We start from the raw sequence: 18,898 nt of genomic DNA, 5'->3' as shown, positions 1-18,898 counted from the left end.
AATTTATTACTAATTACATATTATTGGAAAGTTAATTGTCTTCACTACCAATAAAAAAAAAATCATAAGATACATTAATATATACATATTTTTTTTAGTTATGAATAATATTAAAATAAATATTGTTTTAATTTATTAATAGTAATATATATACTTTTTTTAAAAGAATGTATGCATGCTAATGTAAATAAAATTTCCATTACTAGCTACTTTGTGAGGACAAATACCACCATACCCACAACAATTTGTAAGTTTTGAAAGTTTAGCTTTAGCCTTTATGTAAATTTGGAGAACTCTTAAATTAGTGGGAGTTTATTAAATAATCTAATTGGGGTGTCGAATTTCCCTCCTTAAATCAAGGTGAAAAACAAACAATTTTTACAGCCTCTGAATGTTGAACTTAAGTGATTCAGTGCCTCTAATGCTGAAGTTGGGAAAAACAAACAACCACTAAGCTTGTTTTTACTAGTTTCTTGAGTTTCTTGAGTTACAAACATACATTTTTTTTATGCACCCAATATTTAGCAGATTTCGATCCTTAGGATGAAATTTCCACGAGTATACTAAGATAGGCATACATAGCACTGTCACAAACTCACAATGTAGCATTGCATTTACTGGCCCACACTTTTAGGATATCTTGTTTAGTTAACATAAAATACATGTTATTAATTAACAAGGTTAATCTAATTTTCAAGTCGTATGTGTAACTATTTATTGTTTTGCAGCTGCCATGAGGATCAAAGTTTGAAGCTGATTTTCAATTATGTTTGTTTAGTCTCTTGATGAATAGTTTCCATGTGAACTTTGATTTTTTTGGGTTGTTGTTAGTATGTTACTGTACTTCTTTTCAGTTTTTCTCTTCATATTATATGTAACGATTTCACATAAAGCAAAAAAATAAAAGAAACAATACCAGACTTGAACATATGACACCAAACTTGAGTTCCAAAGAACCAAAACAATGCGAAAATTAAAACATTCAGAACATTAATAAGTAATATTCAAAGACCACGCGGAATATAACCAAACTGTAAACAATAATTTTTTTTTCCTTGGTCTCCTCAACCGGCTTCTTGATATGATCAATGGTTTCGGTTATCTTGATATCAATTTCAGATTTCTTTTCAGTAGGTGTCCACCATATAGGACTCCCTGTTGCCCTGGCCCACCCTAACAACGCTTTCTCTTCTATTCAATGGTTTTGTTATCTGTCTCGATCTCTATTTCAGTTTCCTTTTTAGTAGGTTTCAGGCCACTTATGAAATTAAAAAACATGTGAACGGTCGACTCATTTCGAATGTTGTACTCTGCAAGCGTACGATCATCTTCCAATAGTTTACGCCCACTTTCCAATTGTATATCTACAAAAAGGGTTAACTAGTATTACCCCCCACTAGATGAGCCAATTAGGATTTCCCCCTTACTAGATGAGGAAATTAGGGTATCCCCCCTAAGTACACACAAAAAAAAAAGTCAACTTGGGTTGACCGTGTTTTTTTTGTGTGTATTTAGGAGGGAGACCCTAATTTTCCATCTAGTTAGAGAGAGGTGTTAATATTTGTTAACCCTCTACAAAAATCAGTTTTTTAAAAGAAGGAGGAGGAATACCTCTCTCAGCTTCAATCTTAGCCTTGACTTCATAAATGGTGTCACTGCTTTCGACTTGAAGACTAGTGGTTTCCTGTGTTAGGCTTGTCACAAATATCTGTATCGTCCTTGTCTCTTCTTCTTCTTCTTTCCAAGCCTAATTTTATTAAAAAGTCTTCTTGATAAAAAAAAAAAATAGTTGATAAGCACCCAAAACTGTGCTCCTATAGACATAACATTTGGGTTAAATATGTGCTTAATAAATGTAAATTTACTATATTTTCGTGTTTTTACTGGTTTCAGTAGTTAACGACAAAATAGAAACAAAACCTATGTTTTAGCATGAAAAAGTGGTACGGAATAGTGCTTGAACGTGAAGTCTTCTTTCTTTGCCCATTTGGAGCTCAAAAAGTCTAAAATTAAGTCCGAGTACTCAACACCAATCATTTCCGGGTCAAATCAAGACAACGGTGTAGAAAAGTCGTGGAACTTCTGAAGATCATATCTCCTAATTCTGGACTCCGAATTCGGCACGGGAACTGTCAAAACGATTAGTGTGGCGAGCTCTATGCAAAGACGTGAAGTTGTAAAAATTAGCATGGCCCACATGGACCCACCACTGGTCAAAGCACGTGAGCCCATCACTTAGTCGTGAGTGCTCTATTATTTGAGCACTAATTGAAGACAAAGTAGGTGGAGAATTAAATAAACAAAGTGAAGCACTTATCCATTTTTTTTAAAAGAAAATGGAGTGAGCACTTATGCTTGGTAATCATTCCATTCCATTCCATTAAGTTAAATTTGTAAAGTAAGAAAATAATTCATTCCATGTTTTAGCATAGAAAGCTTGTAACTTGTTAATGGAGTCCTCTCCATAGTTGTAGAATAAACTTATTCTTCTCAACCTGTTTTCTCTCTTACTTCTTCTTTTTTATTTTTAGTTCATACATTCTAGGATCATGAGCTAAAACCCTCCCTTGTGGAGGGTTAATGATGCTCATGTTAAGAGAAACTCTATTAATAGAGTCTTCATTGTTTTAGGTTTTCACAAGCTTGTTGTCACATCAACTCCAAAATAGTTAATGATGATAACAAGTTAGGACTTGTTAGATTCTCCTAGAGATAGAGTTTTTTAACAAGTCTTCATGCTAGTAGGTTCTCTTAGAGATGAGAAAAATCTACTAAGGATCAAACTCTCGTCCTCTCATTAGTTTGTCTATAAACCTAAGAGAATATGAAGAGATGCAAGGAAATGCTACATTAATTGAGGATAAATCCTTATTCATAGTAGATTTATCCCTCCACAACTCTCATTCATTTCTTTTAATTTGTAATATTTTAAATCCATACTTAAGTTAGAATTTTGATTAATTAAACCTATATTTTCCTTCCAAGTAGTGTCACAAACCAAAAACCACAAAAATCATCATCTTTCCCCTAACCATTTGAGGCTAAATTGATTTTTCTTCCGCTTGTTTGAGCGTGTTCGACATCCCTAACCAAATATTAAACATCAATAGTGAACAACAAGAGATCTTCAGAGTATATATAGAGAAGTAGTGGACCAAATCCAAAGCGGTCTGGTCTTTCTAAACCAATGGTTACTAGGAGTCCGTCTCCAGTAAGGACTCAGATTCGAGGTCGGTTTCTAAATATCGATCACCTTTATCTATTACGCAAACACTTCTCTATTGAGTAGTGTCTCTCTCATCTTTCGACTTGAAGACTAGTGGTTTCCTGTGTTAGGCTTGTCACAAATATCTGCATTGTCCTTGTCTCTTCTTCTTCTTCTTTCCAAGCCTAATTTTATTAAAAAGTCTTCTTGATAAAAAAAAAAAAAATAGTTGATAAGCACCCAAAACTGTGCTCCTATAGACATAACATTTGGGTTAAATATGTGCTTAATAAATGTAAATTTACTATATTTTCGTGTTTTTACTGGTTTCAGTAGTTAACGACAAAATAGAAACAAAACCTATGTTTTAGCATGAAAAAGTGGTACGGAATAGTGCTTGAACGTGAAGTCTTCTTTCTTTGCCCATTTGGAGCTCAAAAGTCTAAAATTAAGTCCGAAAGTACTCAACACCAATCATTTTAGGGTCAAATCAAGACAACGGTGTAGAAAAGTCGTGGAACTTTCGAAGATCATATCTCCTAATTCTGGACTCCGAATTCGGCACGGGAACTGTCAAAACGATTAGTGTGGCGAGCTCTATGCAAAGACGTGAAGTTGTAAAAATTAGCATGGCCCACATGGACCCACCACTGGTCAAAGCACGTGAGCCCATCACTTAGTCGTGAGTGCTCTATTATTTGAGCACTAATTGAAGACAAAGTAGGTGGAGAATTAAATAAACAAAGTGGAGCACTTATCCATTTTTTTAAAAGAAAATGGAGTGAGCACTTATGTTTGGTAATCATTCCATTCCATTAAGTTAAATTTGTAAAGTAAGAAAATAATTCATTCCATGTTTTAGCATAGAAAGCTTGTAACTTGTTAATGGAGTCCTCTCCATAGTTGTAGAATAAACTTATTATTCTCAACCTGTTTCTCTCTTACTTCTTCTTTTTTATTTTTAGTTCATACATCCTAGGATCATGAGCTAAACCCCTCCCTTGTGGAGGGTTAATGATGCTCATGTCGTTAAGAGAAACTCTATTAATAGAGTCTTCATTGTTTTAGGTTTTCACAAGCTTGTTGTCACATCAACTCCAAAATAGTTAATGATGCTAACAAGTTAGGACTTGTTAGATTCTCCTAGAGATAGAGTTTTTTAACAAGTCTTCATGCTAGTAGGTTCTCTTAGAGATGAGAAAAATCTACTAAGGATCAAACTCTCGTCCTCTCATTAGTTTGTCTATAAACCTAGGAGAATATGAAGAGATGCAAGGAAATGCTACATTAATTGAGGATAAATCCTTATTCATAGTAGATTTATCCCTCCACAACTCTCATTCATTTCTTTTAATTTGTAATATTTTAAATCCATACTTAAGTTAGAATTTTGATTAATTAAACCTACATTTTCCTTCCAAGTAGTGTCACAAACCAAAAACCACAAAAATCATCATCTTTCCCCTAACCATTTGAGGCTAAATTGATTTTTCTTCCGCTTGTTTGAGCGTGTTCGACATCCCTAACCAAATATTAAACATCAATAGTGAACAACAAGAGATCTTCAGAGTATATATAGAGAAGTAGTGGACCAAATCCAAAGCGGTCTGGTCTTTCTAAACAAATGGTTACTAGGAGTCCGTCTCCAGTAAGGACTCAGATTCGAGGTCGGTTTCTAAATATCGATCACCTTTATCTATTACGCAAACACTTCTCTATTGAGTAGTGTCTCTCTCATCTTTCGACTTGAAGACTAGTGGTTTCCTGTGTTAGGCTTGTCACAAATATCTGCATTGTCCTTGTCTCTTCTTCTTCTTCTTCTTCTTTCCAAGCCTAATTTTATTAAAAAGTCTTCTTGATAAAAAAAAAAAAAATAGTTGATAAGCACCCAAAACTGTGCTCCTATAGACATAACATTTGGGTTAAATATGTGCTTAATAAATGTAAATTTACTATATTTTCGTGTTTTTACTGGTTTCAGTAGTTAACGACAAAATAGAAACAAAACCTATGTTTTAGCATGAAAAAGTGGTACGGAATAGTGCTTGAACGTGAAGTCTTCTTTCTTTGCCCATTTGGAGCTCAAAAAGTCTAAAATTAAGTCCGAGTACTCAACACCAATCATTTCCGAGTCAAATCAAGACAACGGTGTAGAAAAGTCGTGGAACTTCTGAAGATCATATCTCCTAATTCTGGACTCCGAATTTGGCGCGGGAACTGTCAAAACGATTAGTGCGGCAAGCTCTATGCAAAGACGTGAAGTTGTAAAAATTAGCATGGCCCACATGGACCCACCACTGGTCAAAGCACGTGAGCCCATCACTTAGTCGTGAGTGCTCTATTATTTGAGCACTAATTGAAGACAAAGTAGGTGGATAATTAAATAAACAAAGTGGAGCACTTATCCATTTTTTTTTTAAAGAAAATGGAGTGAGCACTTATGCTTGGTAATCATTCCATTCCATTAAGTTAAATTTGTAAAGCAAGAAAATAATGCATTCCATGTTTTAGGATAGAAAGCTTGTCACTTGTTAATGGAGTCCTCTCCATAGTTGTAGAATAAACTTATTCTTCTCAACCTGTTTTCTCTCTTTCTTCTTCTTTTTATTTTTAGTTCATACATCCTAGGATCATGAGCTAAAACCCTCCCTTGTGGAGGGTTAATGGTGCTCATGTTAGGAGAAGCTCCATTAATAGAGTCTTCATTGTTTTAGATTTTCACAAGCTTGTTGTCACATCAACTCCAAAATAGTTAATGATGATAACAGTCTAGGACTTGCTAGATTCTCCTAGAGATAGAGTTCTTTAACAAGTCCTCATGGTAGTAGGTTCTCTTAGAGATGAGAAAAATCTACTAAGGATCAAACTCTCGTCCTCTCATTAGTTTGTCTATAAACCTAGGAGAATATGAAGAGATGCAAGGAAATGCTATATTAATTGAGGATAAATCCTTACTCATAGTGGATTTAGCCCTCCACAACTCTCATTCATTTCTTTTAATTTGTAATATTTTAAATCTACACTTAAGTTAAAATTTTGATTAATTAAACCTACATTTTCCTTTCAAGTAGTGTAACAAACCAAAAACCACAAAAATCATCATCTTTCCCCTAACCATTTGAGTCTAAATTGATTTTTCTTCCGCTTGTTTGAGCTTGTTCGACATCCCTCACCAAATATTAAACATCAATAGTGAACAACAAGAGATCTTCAGAGTATACATGGAGAAGTAGTGGACCAAATCCAAAGTGGTTTGGTCTTTCTAAACCAATGGTTACTAGGAGTCCGTCTTCTGTAAGGACTCGGATTCGATGTCGGTTTCTAAATATCGATCACCTTTATCTATTACGCAAACACTTCTCTATCGAGTAGTGCCTCTCTCACCTTTGTCCCTCCTCAAAATGAATTTGCCCCCCTAGATTACTTTTAATCATTTAGTCATTATTGCAATTGTGATAACCCAATAAACATAGATTAAACCTTCCATTGGAGAGAGTTGAAATGAAGTCTTAGTGAAGATTTTACATGTTTTAGTTTAGTTTTACATTGCTTAGTGTGTTAAGTTTGATTCTTTCACCACTATAGAGATAAAGAGTATTAGAATAAAATTAGGGGATTACAATTTTCCACACCACTTTTTCACACTTCCAAGCAATGTTATGATATATGACCAAAGTACCCTTATTTTTTCCACACACCATTTCTATACCTTAATATTTCTATTGTCTAAAAAAGGGTATTTTGGTCACAAATCATAAAATTGCTTGGAAGTGGGAAAATGTGGTGTGGAAATTGCATTCCCTAAAACTAGAGGATTGTGAGTTCACTAAAGAGATTGGTGAATAAGTTTTTCTCTCTTGCTAGTTAGTTTTTGGCATAGAGATAGATATTAATTAACAAGAGATAATAAATTTTGAGTCTTTGTGTTGAATCATTGTGAAACAACATAAAGATGAAAACTTTTGCAATGAAACTAGATTAAACATATTAATGACTTGAAAAATGTGGATTTAAAACTCTCTCCAAACTTCTTCTCCATTCACCCCTACTTTTAATTGTTTTGATAATTTAGTTTTATTTTATTCATTAGTTAAAGAGTTTTTTAGACATAGACCCATTGGGGAGGTCATTTGATATAGACCCCAATTTTTCAAACATTTGTTTTGCACCCCCAACATAACCGATCGACTGGGTCATTTTATTTGGTGACCAAAATAGTGCCTTTATTATGTTTTAATATCGAAAATGCCCAACCTATAGTTTGCCACATCGCATTAGCAACAGTTTCTGGAGACCCTCCAACTCCAAGACACAACTCCAACACAAAGGCACCAAACAAATTAAATTTCTTCAAAAGATTCTCTACATGTTATACTCAACCTTCATTATTGTGAAGACTAAGAAAATAAGTGAAATTATATGAAACTATTCAGTTCTTGGAGTTGCAAGTGCTCGTTGAATCGATGATCAATTGACAAGGAGAGAGATCAGATGATTAATGGTGATATCATGGGTTTCTTAAACCCATAACTTTACATCTATTTTTGGCGATTTGATAGTGAACGGTGTTGTTTGATGTTGATTTGATTGTTAAAAGTTGTGGATTTTGGTATACACGGTGATATTGAAGCTATAAGCGCATATGATGAGTGTTTTGATCACCCCACTAATGGTGGATGTTTTTGGGTTTCACTCGGGGAAGATGATGAGTTGACACAGAGTTGACTCAACAATGAGTTGTTCCAATTTTTTTTGGAATATACACCTGTTCCGGTTTTTCCCTAGTCAACCAGTGAAATTGGGGGTCTATATCAAATGACCTCCCCAATTGTGGGTTTATGTCTAAAAAACCCTTAGTTAAATTATTACAATTGAAAAGCCTTTTAGCGACATTAAAAAGAGTGGCAAAAACTTCAAAAACTGTTGCTGGAAATCAATTGCGACGTTATTTTAATCGTCAGTCAGACGTGGCAAATCATATAGTCAGAAATACCCTAAGCCAACGAATTAAAACTGTCGCTAAAAGGCCAAATTTAGTCACCCTTTTTATTGTCGCCAGTGCGTAAAATAACGTCACAAAAATTATTCCCCGTTTGGATTTTGAAACATGGCAAAAGATATAGCTGTGGCAACATTATATGAAACGTCGATTGAATACTAATATTAGCGACGGTTTAGTCTGTCACTGAAAGCCTAAAATTGCTTTCGTGGGAATTATTTTACTACGTTTCTAATCATCGCAGTAGGGATAAGTTTTGGCCACGTTTTTCTGTACGTAGCAAAGGATAATGTGGTAGCAACGTTTGTAGTTGTCGTATGTTGTATGATATTTTCAAATATAATATAGTTCTTGCAATGTTTTTGAACGTCGCTATAAGTTTGTTATTTACTACGCTTTTTACTGTGCTTAGACCTTGTCTTTCTGATTGTCCAAGAACGTCGCTAAACGTTTTTCCAATTTTTTCAAATTTTTTTGTTTTTGCTATTTTTTCCCTGCTTTGGTTCAACCGCACAGGTTCTTTGTGCAGCTGTTTTTCACAATAATTTAAATCTAAAAGAAGATACAAAAAAGTATCAACTACTTAAACCATCTCATACTTAACCAATTCCAAATGTCATTTTTATTGAGATCATCTCATAAGCAAAATAAGAGTAATATGATCCACTCTTAAACCAGTAGCCATGAATAGAAAACATCCTACATTTATCATCTAAATTTCTGCCCAAGTCAAACAAGTCTTGTTTGTCTACTTCACTAACAAAAGAAAGACTTCGTTTCTAACAAAACAGACCCACGCACCAATAGCGTCTTTCATTGCTAAACCGCTCAATCCTAAACCTGCAGAATTAAAATAAAGATTGTACCCCATTAACAAGTTATTTGGACACATACCAACACAAATATATACAATATTTACTTCACATGCAATGAAATGGTGAGTAGTCCATATCAGAATTCCATATTCATTATTAATAAAATTCGACATTCAATGCTAGATCATGGTACTGTTCTCACAACTAAAATAGGTAAAGTGTAGCGCCTCGATGGGCATGGAAAAAAAAAGAAGACATCCATTTCATTTGACAGAATGAGTAAAAAGTCGTAAATATTTAGATAGCACCTCAAGTAAATAGACCTTAAGTCTTGATGCTTTAAAATTGACTGATAAACACAAGTCAAGTTGACCTGACTAACAAAATGAAACACTATATGAAATATATGGCATGTCATTTGTTCGGACTGCCACCATCAACAGAGCACCACCATTAGGAGTAACAGATCTGAAACTCCAAACTTAAGTAGGTGTTGCAAGCCCATACATCTAAAATTAGTCTAAACTTAATAATTGAAACTCATACCATAAGTTCATATCATAAGCAACGAGCCCAGCAAACCATATAAAAAGATGCAACAGGCATCACCATCATCATAAATATTCATATTAGAGTGTTATCATATCTGGCCAAATCCATGCCAATATAAGAACCACAATTTAGATCCAGACCATCACATATGCAAGACTCCAATATAGTACAGCACAGGGAAAACTCCCAAGGCTTCATTAAAATATAGATATATAAAACTCATAACAGTTCCCAGAACATAGATATAAAACTCAGAACAGGTTCCCCCCCCCACCCCCAATAGAGTAAGACTTCAATAGACACTAAAAGTGAACTGCATTCCACATATACTACACAAAAGCTTCAACTACAATCATATAAATAGTACAGAAAAACTAACTGTAATGAATGGCATATATCATCAAAAACAAAATCGAAACACATAATGATTTCAATACTAGCTACTCAAATGAGGTAGAAATGGATAGTATATGAACTATATCTACTAATGAATACTGTAAACACACCTAACCAAAAATTATAAAGAGAGTAAAAGTTGGGAGTTTGTACCACAATCAAGGACCACCCTGGAACTTCGACATAAGAAAGTCCAATGCACGTTGTTGCTCATCAATTCTAGCTTGTTGGGCATTCATGATCTGTTGTTGGGCATCCATTCTCTCTTGGGTCACATTACGCAACTCCTCTAGCTAGTTCTCTGCATCTGCTGCCCTCCTCCTCAGTTAATCCACTTCTACATTCACGAATCCACCTCCAGCTCTACATGATGTAACAGCATGTCCATGATCAAGACCTCTATTATATCCACGTCTTACACCCAATACTTTGTCAAATATATCTTGATCTGTCAATGGATTGGAGCCTTCTTCAGGAGGCTAAGTTATGAGTTCAAGCATTCTCTCCTGTACAATTAGTTAGATTAGAAATTAATATTATATAAATACCAAAACTTAGCATACAAATAGATATAAGACAAGTAATTACATAGTTCTCTTCAGCTTGGCGAGAAATCTAGCCTTTCTTCTCACTATAATGGGTATTTTTGTACAATTCAATCTGACTAGGCTCTTGTTGGCTTTCGGGACCAGCCTGCACCATTTCCAAAGAGACACATATTATAGTGATAGTACGGAAATAACCAGTCACAGAAAAAAAAGTGTCCATCATCTAAGTACTGAGCAGTTGGTTATACCATGTCAGCTAGAATCCGCATAAAAGACTTTGAGCCACCACGGTGGCTAGTTGTTAAGCACGAGCGACTATACTTATTTTTGGTACTAACATTCTGTATACACACAAATACATTTTGTATTAATTATAATCACAGCAATTATCAAAACAAAACAACAAGAGATGATTCTCACTTACCATAACTTTTCTGTCTCCCAAAAATCACACCAACTCTCCCAAGCCTCTTGTGAAACACCATTGAATGGGCATTCACGTTTGTTTATATTGTTTGGAAGCTTCTCATAGTGTGCGTGAAGCTTACAACTGAAATCTTTAAAGCAGCCCCTTAAATATCCGTTCACTGCTGACACCACATGTGGTTGACTCATATCCATTTCAAACTTCTCCTAAAAAAAGAAATAACCCACCAAAAGAATTTTTTGTGATAAATTTAAAAAACTAACTAAGAAATATTAAGTCACTATTATGTATAAGTCAATTACCAAAGCTTTGTCATGTAAAAGCGTCCTTGCGTCATCATCCACATCTTTCCATTTATAGGCAAACTACGACATCAAATACTTAGCAATGATGCCAAGCTCATTGATCCATTCTTGGCTTCAATCGCCTATAGGCCTCATTGTCCTAAAAGGAATCTCTATTCTTGGTTTCCCGCCCCCACGCTTGATGTGTTTTGTGAGAAATTTATTTTTCGCCTTCCCTCTAACTCCCTCCCAATGCGGAAGCTATTTAAAATGCATAAAAACAGTTAGTTAGGAAACTAAAATAACTGTATGTAATAAGAAAAAAAAACAATCAAGACATAATAATGAGTTCATCTCCATTACAAGAACCATCCTGAGTGGATTGAGCCTAAACACTAGCATATGCACGTCGACGACCAGGTCCAGATGCCATAATTGTACAAGAAACATGTGGTGTTAATACTTCTAAACAACAAAAGTATACCATTTGTACAAATGAAATCATCAAAATATTTTAGGTGTACTGTCCAACCACAAGGACCATCTAGAGAAGAAGGAATTGTGTTACCTGTAAGGATGATGAACACCATTAAAGGAATTTCCTAGTTAAACTTAGGTTTCAAAGGGAGACATTTTAGGGATAAAGAATAAATTCACTATTCATAAACAATGTATTACATAATTGTTCATAATTTTTAGTTATGTAAAACAACATTTAGACAAAAACGTGAAATTAAAAATAACTCCTACTTGTCCATTGTAAACACATTCAAATTAAATGTAATAACAACTAGTGGTCAAGAAATAATGTTTTTACAAGAACTCTTAATCAATGTCTATATCATTATCACTAGAAACGATCTCTTCTTCAGTATAGTAGTCTAGTAATGTATCATCTTCCTCATCCTCATCATCGTCATTAATGAAGGCATCGTCCACAACCATCACATCCTGATTTACCATATTCACATCAACTTCATCGGGGTCCACATCCTCCCTATTTAGTTGTACTACTGCAACATCTTCATTTTGGATTTCATCTACTCCAAGTTGCTCCTCTTGTTGATATGCCTCATCATCATGCTCTGCATCATTCAATTCATCTTTCTCTAAAACATCATACACATTCCGATGAGTTACCTTCTGCACAACTTACCAAGTACCACGCAATTTGGTATCTTCCAGATAGAAAACATGACTTGCTTGGGTCGCCAACACAAAAGGGTCATCCCTATACCACTTCTTTGAGACATTAACACTAGTGAAATTTCCATCTATATGTATTCCTGTCTTTTTGTTACCAACATCCCACCAGTCACACTTGAAAAGAAAAACTCGTTTTCCAAATAGATATTCTAACTCTAGAACATCTGTTAAGACACCATACCACTATTTTGAGTTCGTAGAGTTGCCTCACGGTCTTTAGTATGATACCTAATGTCGTTAACAATAATGCAGTCATTATACCGAGTCACACGAGGATCAGGCCCTCATGCTAATGAATACAGTTCATCAGTTGCATCAGGAGATTTTGTTCTACGCAATACTTGCATCTAATCAATAAAAAAAAAACAATGTAAATAGAAAATTATCAAAATTAAGTAAAGAACTACTTGAATAATTAAACTATCGTTTACGCGCTTTTTAATCCACTCTGTGAAGTGTTGCTCTTGCCTTTCTTCTAAATCGTGTGGGCTTTCTCTTTTAAGCTCAATCATGTGCTGACTGCGTATTTAACATAAATAGTTCCATAAATGTATGTAAAATAATAAATATGGCGTCATACTAAGTCGCACACTTACTCAAAATGTGAAGATATTTCTCTTGAATTATTCACACATAGTATCGAGCCTTATTGAATTCTTGTGAACTCAGTTCAATAATCTTAGGAACACCTAATGGCCGAACATTTTGTGTGAAAACTTGCAACCCTTTGTGTTGTTTCGCATGATCACCATCATAATTCCGTTCTTCACAATTAAAACGTGTTTCGATATCTTGAAGGTATATCGAATAGAATGTTAGACATTCAGAGTTAATGTAGGCTTTAACAATTGAACCTTCCGAGTGGCTTAAGCGTTTTTAAAAACCTGTTTTAAGATTGTAGGATTAGTGAATTCCAAGTACTTAATAAAAATATTTAAAAAATTAAGTTATAGCAAACAAACATCACCTTTCAATTGGATACATCCAGCGATAGTGCACATGGTCTGCCAAGTTTCGCTTCATGAGGCAAGTGGATTGCTAGGTGGACCTGACATCAAAGAATGCCGGTGGAAATATTAACTCAAGCTTACAAAGTATCACAACAATGTCTTTTTCTAATTTCTCCAGTATTTCCAATTTTAATGTCTTGCAACATAACTCTCGAAAAAACAAACCCAACTCGATTAATGCAATTGATACATCACTAGCCAAGAAACCACGTAGTGCAACTGGGAGAATTCGTTGTAAAAGTATGTGGCAATCATGACTCTTCATTCCATATACTTTGCTGTCTTTGACATTAACACATCGAGAGATATTTGATGCACAGCCATCATGAAACTTTACTGTTTTCAACCATTAACAGAAGCTCTTTCTTTCAGTAGGTGACATCGTATAACAAGCTAGGGGCATAACAAACTTATTACCTCTAGGAATCAAATGTAACCCTATCCTAATACCCAATAGTGCCAAATCCATTCGAGCTTTTGCTGTATCTTTTGCTTTTTATAGATGTAATAATGTTGCCAAAACACTCTCACAAATGTTCTTTTCAATGTGCATGACATCAAGGTTGTGATGCAGCTCAATGGTTCTCCAATTTGGTAAAAGAAAAAATATACTCTTCTTTGTCCAATTATACTCAATCTCATTCCGCTTTCTCTTCTTGTTATTTGGATTTTTTCCAAATATTTGTTCTTCAATATGCTCAAGTTGTAAACATACATCTTCCCCAGTTAACTTCTTGGGTTCATACTTGCTCCCACTAATTCCACCAGGTAATTGCTTGAGATGTTTTCTCAAAAGATGCCTTGGCTGCAAAAACCGACTATGGGGCATGTAACACTGCTTCTATCCATTCTTCAAATACAAAGAAAATATATCATTGTTACAATTCGGACAAGCCATTTTACCTTTTGTGGACCAACCAAACAAGTTTCCGAATGCTGGAAAGTCATTTATAGTCCATAACACTGTTGCACGCATTACAAACATCTACTTCGTCATGACATCATATGTCTCCACCCCATTTTCCCACAAATCAATTAGTTCTTCTATCAACGGCTGTAAATAGACATCAATTTCATTTCCAGGTGTTGTACGTCCAGGTATAAGAAGAGACATGAAAATGAATGACTCTTTCATACATTTCCAAGGTGGCATATTGTACAGTATAAGCATTACTGGCCACATATTGTAGGTATTGCTCATGTCTCTAAAAGGGTTAAACCCATCACTTGCAAGGCAAAGTCAAACCATTACGAGGATCACTAGCGAACGCTTGATGCTCCTTATCTTCCTAGACTTTTGAATTTGCAGGATGCTTTAGTACATTGTCCTCCCGAACTCGTTTTTCTTTATGCCATCTCATGTCTTCATCAGTCATTCTCGACATAAACAACCTCTGTAGCCTAGGCTTAAGTGGAAAGTGTCTCAAAACTTTATGTGGTACTTTTTTACCCTTGCCTTGATTAATTTTGTACCTCGGTTCACCACAAACCCGACAACTTTCAAGATCTTTGTCTTCCTTCCAAAAGAGCATACAATGATGCATGCATGCATGTATAGATACATAACCAAGTCCCAAGTCCCGCAATAACGCCTTGGCCTCATAATGGGACTACGGGAGTGTTTCACCAGTTGGTAATGCAGCCTTAATCAACTTGAGAACCATCTCAAATGATTTATTGCTCCAGCGATTAATTATCTTTAGATGAAACAACTTCACGAGAAAATCCAACGTACTATATTTTTCACAACCCGGATACAGAGGCTGACGGGCTTCAAACAAAAGTTTATCAAATGGTTTTGGATTGATATCTCTTGTATTAGGATCAATAAATGGTTCTGAATTATGCACTTCTGGTTGTGAAATACCCATATGACTTGGTTTTAAATCTGCGAGCATCTCCTCTACCCTATGATAGAGTCCACCTTCACCACCCGAACCATCATCATCATCATCGTCATCATCATCATCATCATCATCATCATCATCATCACTCAATCACTCACTACTTCAAAAGGTTCACCATGATGTACCCATCGAGTATAATCTTTGTCGATACCTGAAGTAAATAAATGATCATTTACTTCATCGATGTGCAAGTAGTACCTATTATTGCACTTCTTGCACGAACATCAACATCAGCTTTTCTTGTCTAAATGATTTTTGGCAAGCGCAATAAAATCTCTAAGACCTTGTACATATTCAGGCATATGCGGCATACTCATCCAATTTTTATCCATATTTGTGCCTATCGACAAAAGGTAATAAAAAAGAATTAACAAAGCTTTGCTTCTATTAAAAGCAGCTATCAAAACCGATTTCAAGTCCAAAACTATCCAATAGTGGAATAACAATAGGTACAATTTCATTACCTAAACAGTCCAAGAACATTAATTATAACTCATGCTTTAAATATTTATACAACCCATTGACAAATCAACCCATTATAGCAGCAAGTAAAATTAATGGAATTATTAAATACAATGGAACTAACACAGCGAAACCCAATTTTTCTCTATCAATTAAAAAAGCAACACACACACACATATATATAAAGATTGATTTACCTAAAGCAGGAGAGCTTGGTCTTCAGCAAAAGAGCACTTGGTCGGTCTTTGAAAAACATTTTTCTTCCTGAAAATAAAACGAAATTCAAATCTATTAAAAGAATTTGGAAACTTGACATTGTTGCCAACTGGCAGATGTTCATTTGCTTGCATCCTATTGCAACAACTACGAACACTCAAGAATAAAGTAAAGTTTGAAGCAAGAAAGTCCAACAGGGAAAGACTGCTAAGACAGACTACAAGCCTATGGATGAAATGTTTGGAGGCATACAGTCAACAAGATAGCTTGCCAGAACAGGGAGTGAACAGTCAAAAGCCAATAAATAAATTTATGCACCATGAGAACAACAAGATGGAGGAATTGAGGTGCATCCCTCGCTATGCATGCTTGTACATCAAGCACCAGGAGAACTGCCTTTGAATGATAACCTGTTTTAATTGACTCCTTAATTCAATAAGGGAGTAAGCCTTAAATAAGGGAGTAAGCCAAAAAGAACTCCTACTTGTCCATTGTAAACACATTCAAATGCATAGCAACTAGTTGTCAAGAAATAATGTTTTTACATGAATTCTTTATCAATGTATGTATCATTATCACGAGAAACGATATCTTCTTCAGTACCTAAATTGTCTAAGAACAGGCATTTTCACTACGTCGACGAGTATTGATGGTGTTGCAAATAATGGGATCAGTTTGGCTCAAGTGTTCTCCCACTTTAGGATGACAACTTTACCATTCATTGACTAATAATGCAACCCAATTTTAACTATCAATAACTCCCAATGATACCAAATACAAACACATGACTACCCTGTCCACATTGTTAAATAAGTAAAAAATATAAGCAATAGTAATTTGCACATTAATGTTTCCTCCTAACTAAAAATTCTCTGAAATCATGAAAGGATTAAGCCATGCAATTTTTCCTATTTTTTTAGTCTCTTCTTTTACCTTGTAACATTCTTTACAATTAAATACAAAATCGCCTTTAGAAGAAAAATATATTCATTAGAAAAAATATATATATATTCACTTAAACAAGGGATTGACATTGTTTAGTGTCCTAGTTCTTTTACTGATCAAGAAGTACTAAGAAATAATCCAACACTCATTCCTTTATGTAACTCATGCTTAGTCACCAATAGTTGACTAGTGGCCCTACAAAACTAAAAGAGTAAGTTGTACACTAACTAGTTCTATGTTGACATGGGGAGTACAATATAGTGGCCTTAGTCATCTTCTTTAGACTTTTGCAACTTTAGTTTAGAGAGACCCACACAATTTATCAATTGAATGCATACAAGAAACAAGTTTGGACCACAGGTTTAAGAGCATTCAAAATCGAGAGCGTTTTCTGTGACTACTCATGGCTTTAAAATATATATGCAACCCATCGATATTCACCCTTCAAGTAGCAAGTACGTAACACTAATGGAACTAATACAGCAAAACCCAATTTTTCTATATTGATTAAAAAAATAGCACATCAAAATCCCAAATTTTCTCTATCAAATAACCAACATAGCAAAACCCAAATTGTATCTATCAATGTCACAACGCAGATGATACTCCAAACATTTGAGAATAAAAACAAAATGGTTAATTACCTGAAAGCTGAAAGAGGATAGCTTGATCTTTAGTGAAAGAGGAGAACTTGGTCTTCAGCAAACGTTTTTCTTTCTGCAATTAAAACGAACTTCGAACCTATTAAAACCTCAACTTCAAAAACGATTCACTAGAAGAAGAAAAAAAAAATGAAATCAAATAAAATCAAAGCGGAAGAAATTAAAGGTTTAACCTTTAACACGGTGGGTGTGAGAGCAATTTTTGTGAGGAAGAGAGAGAAGGATAGGGGATTTCCTTTTATGGAGGAAGAGCCGGAGAGACGTGTTTTTTTTTAGTTCTTTTTATGAACTGTTTTTCGGCTTATTCCCACTCTTTCTTTTTCTTTTTTCTTTTTCTGGAAACTCAAATTAAGCGCCCATTTAGAAATTTTGGTGCGGGATTTCGTGAATTTGCACGGACAACAATTTCCCACAAATTGGGAAAAATGCCGCAATTACATAACTAATCCCAACGAAACAGTACCGTTGAAACAGAGTCTTTTGGCCTACGTTTACCCAAAAACGTCCAAAAAGCTAAACCTTTGGCTACGCTAGCTAGTAGCATTGCAACCTATTCACCAACATGGATATACAAAAGCATCCAAAAAACATTAAATTGTATTTCTGACAGTCTAGACGTCGCCAAAGACATATCTCATATTTTTGGGAGTAAATAGTTCTTTTTTACAAATAATATAATACTATCGTTGACGAAATAAACATAGCAAATATGTATGATTTAATATGGCGACAATTGACAATCAGTGACGTACAAAAGCGTCGGTAAATGCACCCTGAAGCTACGATTGTAAAACGTCGCAAAAAGTTTCGTCGCTAAAAAACCAATTTGTTGTAGTGAAAGTAGTATAATAAAAAAAAATCACAATTAAAATCCTTTCATCTCATTTGAACCTCTTTGTTTTCAAATCCAGTAGTTTTCTATTCCCTTCATCTTTTTAAGGTGGGATTGACACCCTTGCTCAAGCTATACTTCAATATTATTTAAAGAGTAATAAGGTATTGACTATAGTCAAATTTAGAGTTTGTGGAGAGAAATGATTTTTGTGATATTTTATTATACTACTTTAAACTAAAAAATCAAATAAAACTAAACTATCAAAACAATTAAAAGTATGGTTTAGTGAATATATGGAAAATAAGTTTGGAGAGAGTTTTAAATCCACATTAGGGGTTTGTGATTTAAAAATCTACACATTATAGATTTCTTGTTTGAATTTGTAATGTCGAATAGCCTACTCAGGGCTCTCACAAATGCCTAATATAA

The 18,898-nt window shown here is 34.7% G+C and overlaps 2 long non-coding RNA genes across 2 annotated transcripts; both read right to left on the bottom strand.

Moving 5' to 3' along the window:
• Positions 1-8,803: 8,803 nt before the first annotated feature.
• On the bottom strand, positions 8,804-10,660 carry LOC147482078 (uncharacterized). Its single transcript, XR_015207013.1, has 3 exons — positions 10,556-10,660; positions 10,121-10,473; positions 8,804-9,044 (listed from the first exon to the last, which is right to left on the bottom strand). It is a non-coding gene; the product is annotated as an uncharacterized LOC147482078 (long non-coding RNA).
• A 5,382-nt stretch (positions 10,661-16,042) lies between these two features.
• LOC147482077 (uncharacterized) lies at positions 16,043-17,932 on the bottom strand. The gene is made up of 3 exons (XR_015206988.1): positions 17,808-17,932; positions 17,617-17,689; positions 16,043-16,075 (listed from the first exon to the last, which is right to left on the bottom strand). It is a non-coding gene; the product is annotated as an uncharacterized LOC147482077 (long non-coding RNA).
• Between the last annotated feature and the right edge of the window lie 966 nt (positions 17,933-18,898).

The sequence above is a fragment of the Coptis chinensis genome, chromosome 8 (assembly GCF_015680905.1).
Source record: "Coptis chinensis isolate HL-2020 chromosome 8, ASM1568090v1, whole genome shotgun sequence".
NCBI lineage: Eukaryota > Viridiplantae > Streptophyta > Magnoliopsida > Ranunculales > Ranunculaceae > Coptis > Coptis chinensis.
This window is presented reverse-complemented; position numbering and strand designations above follow the sequence as displayed.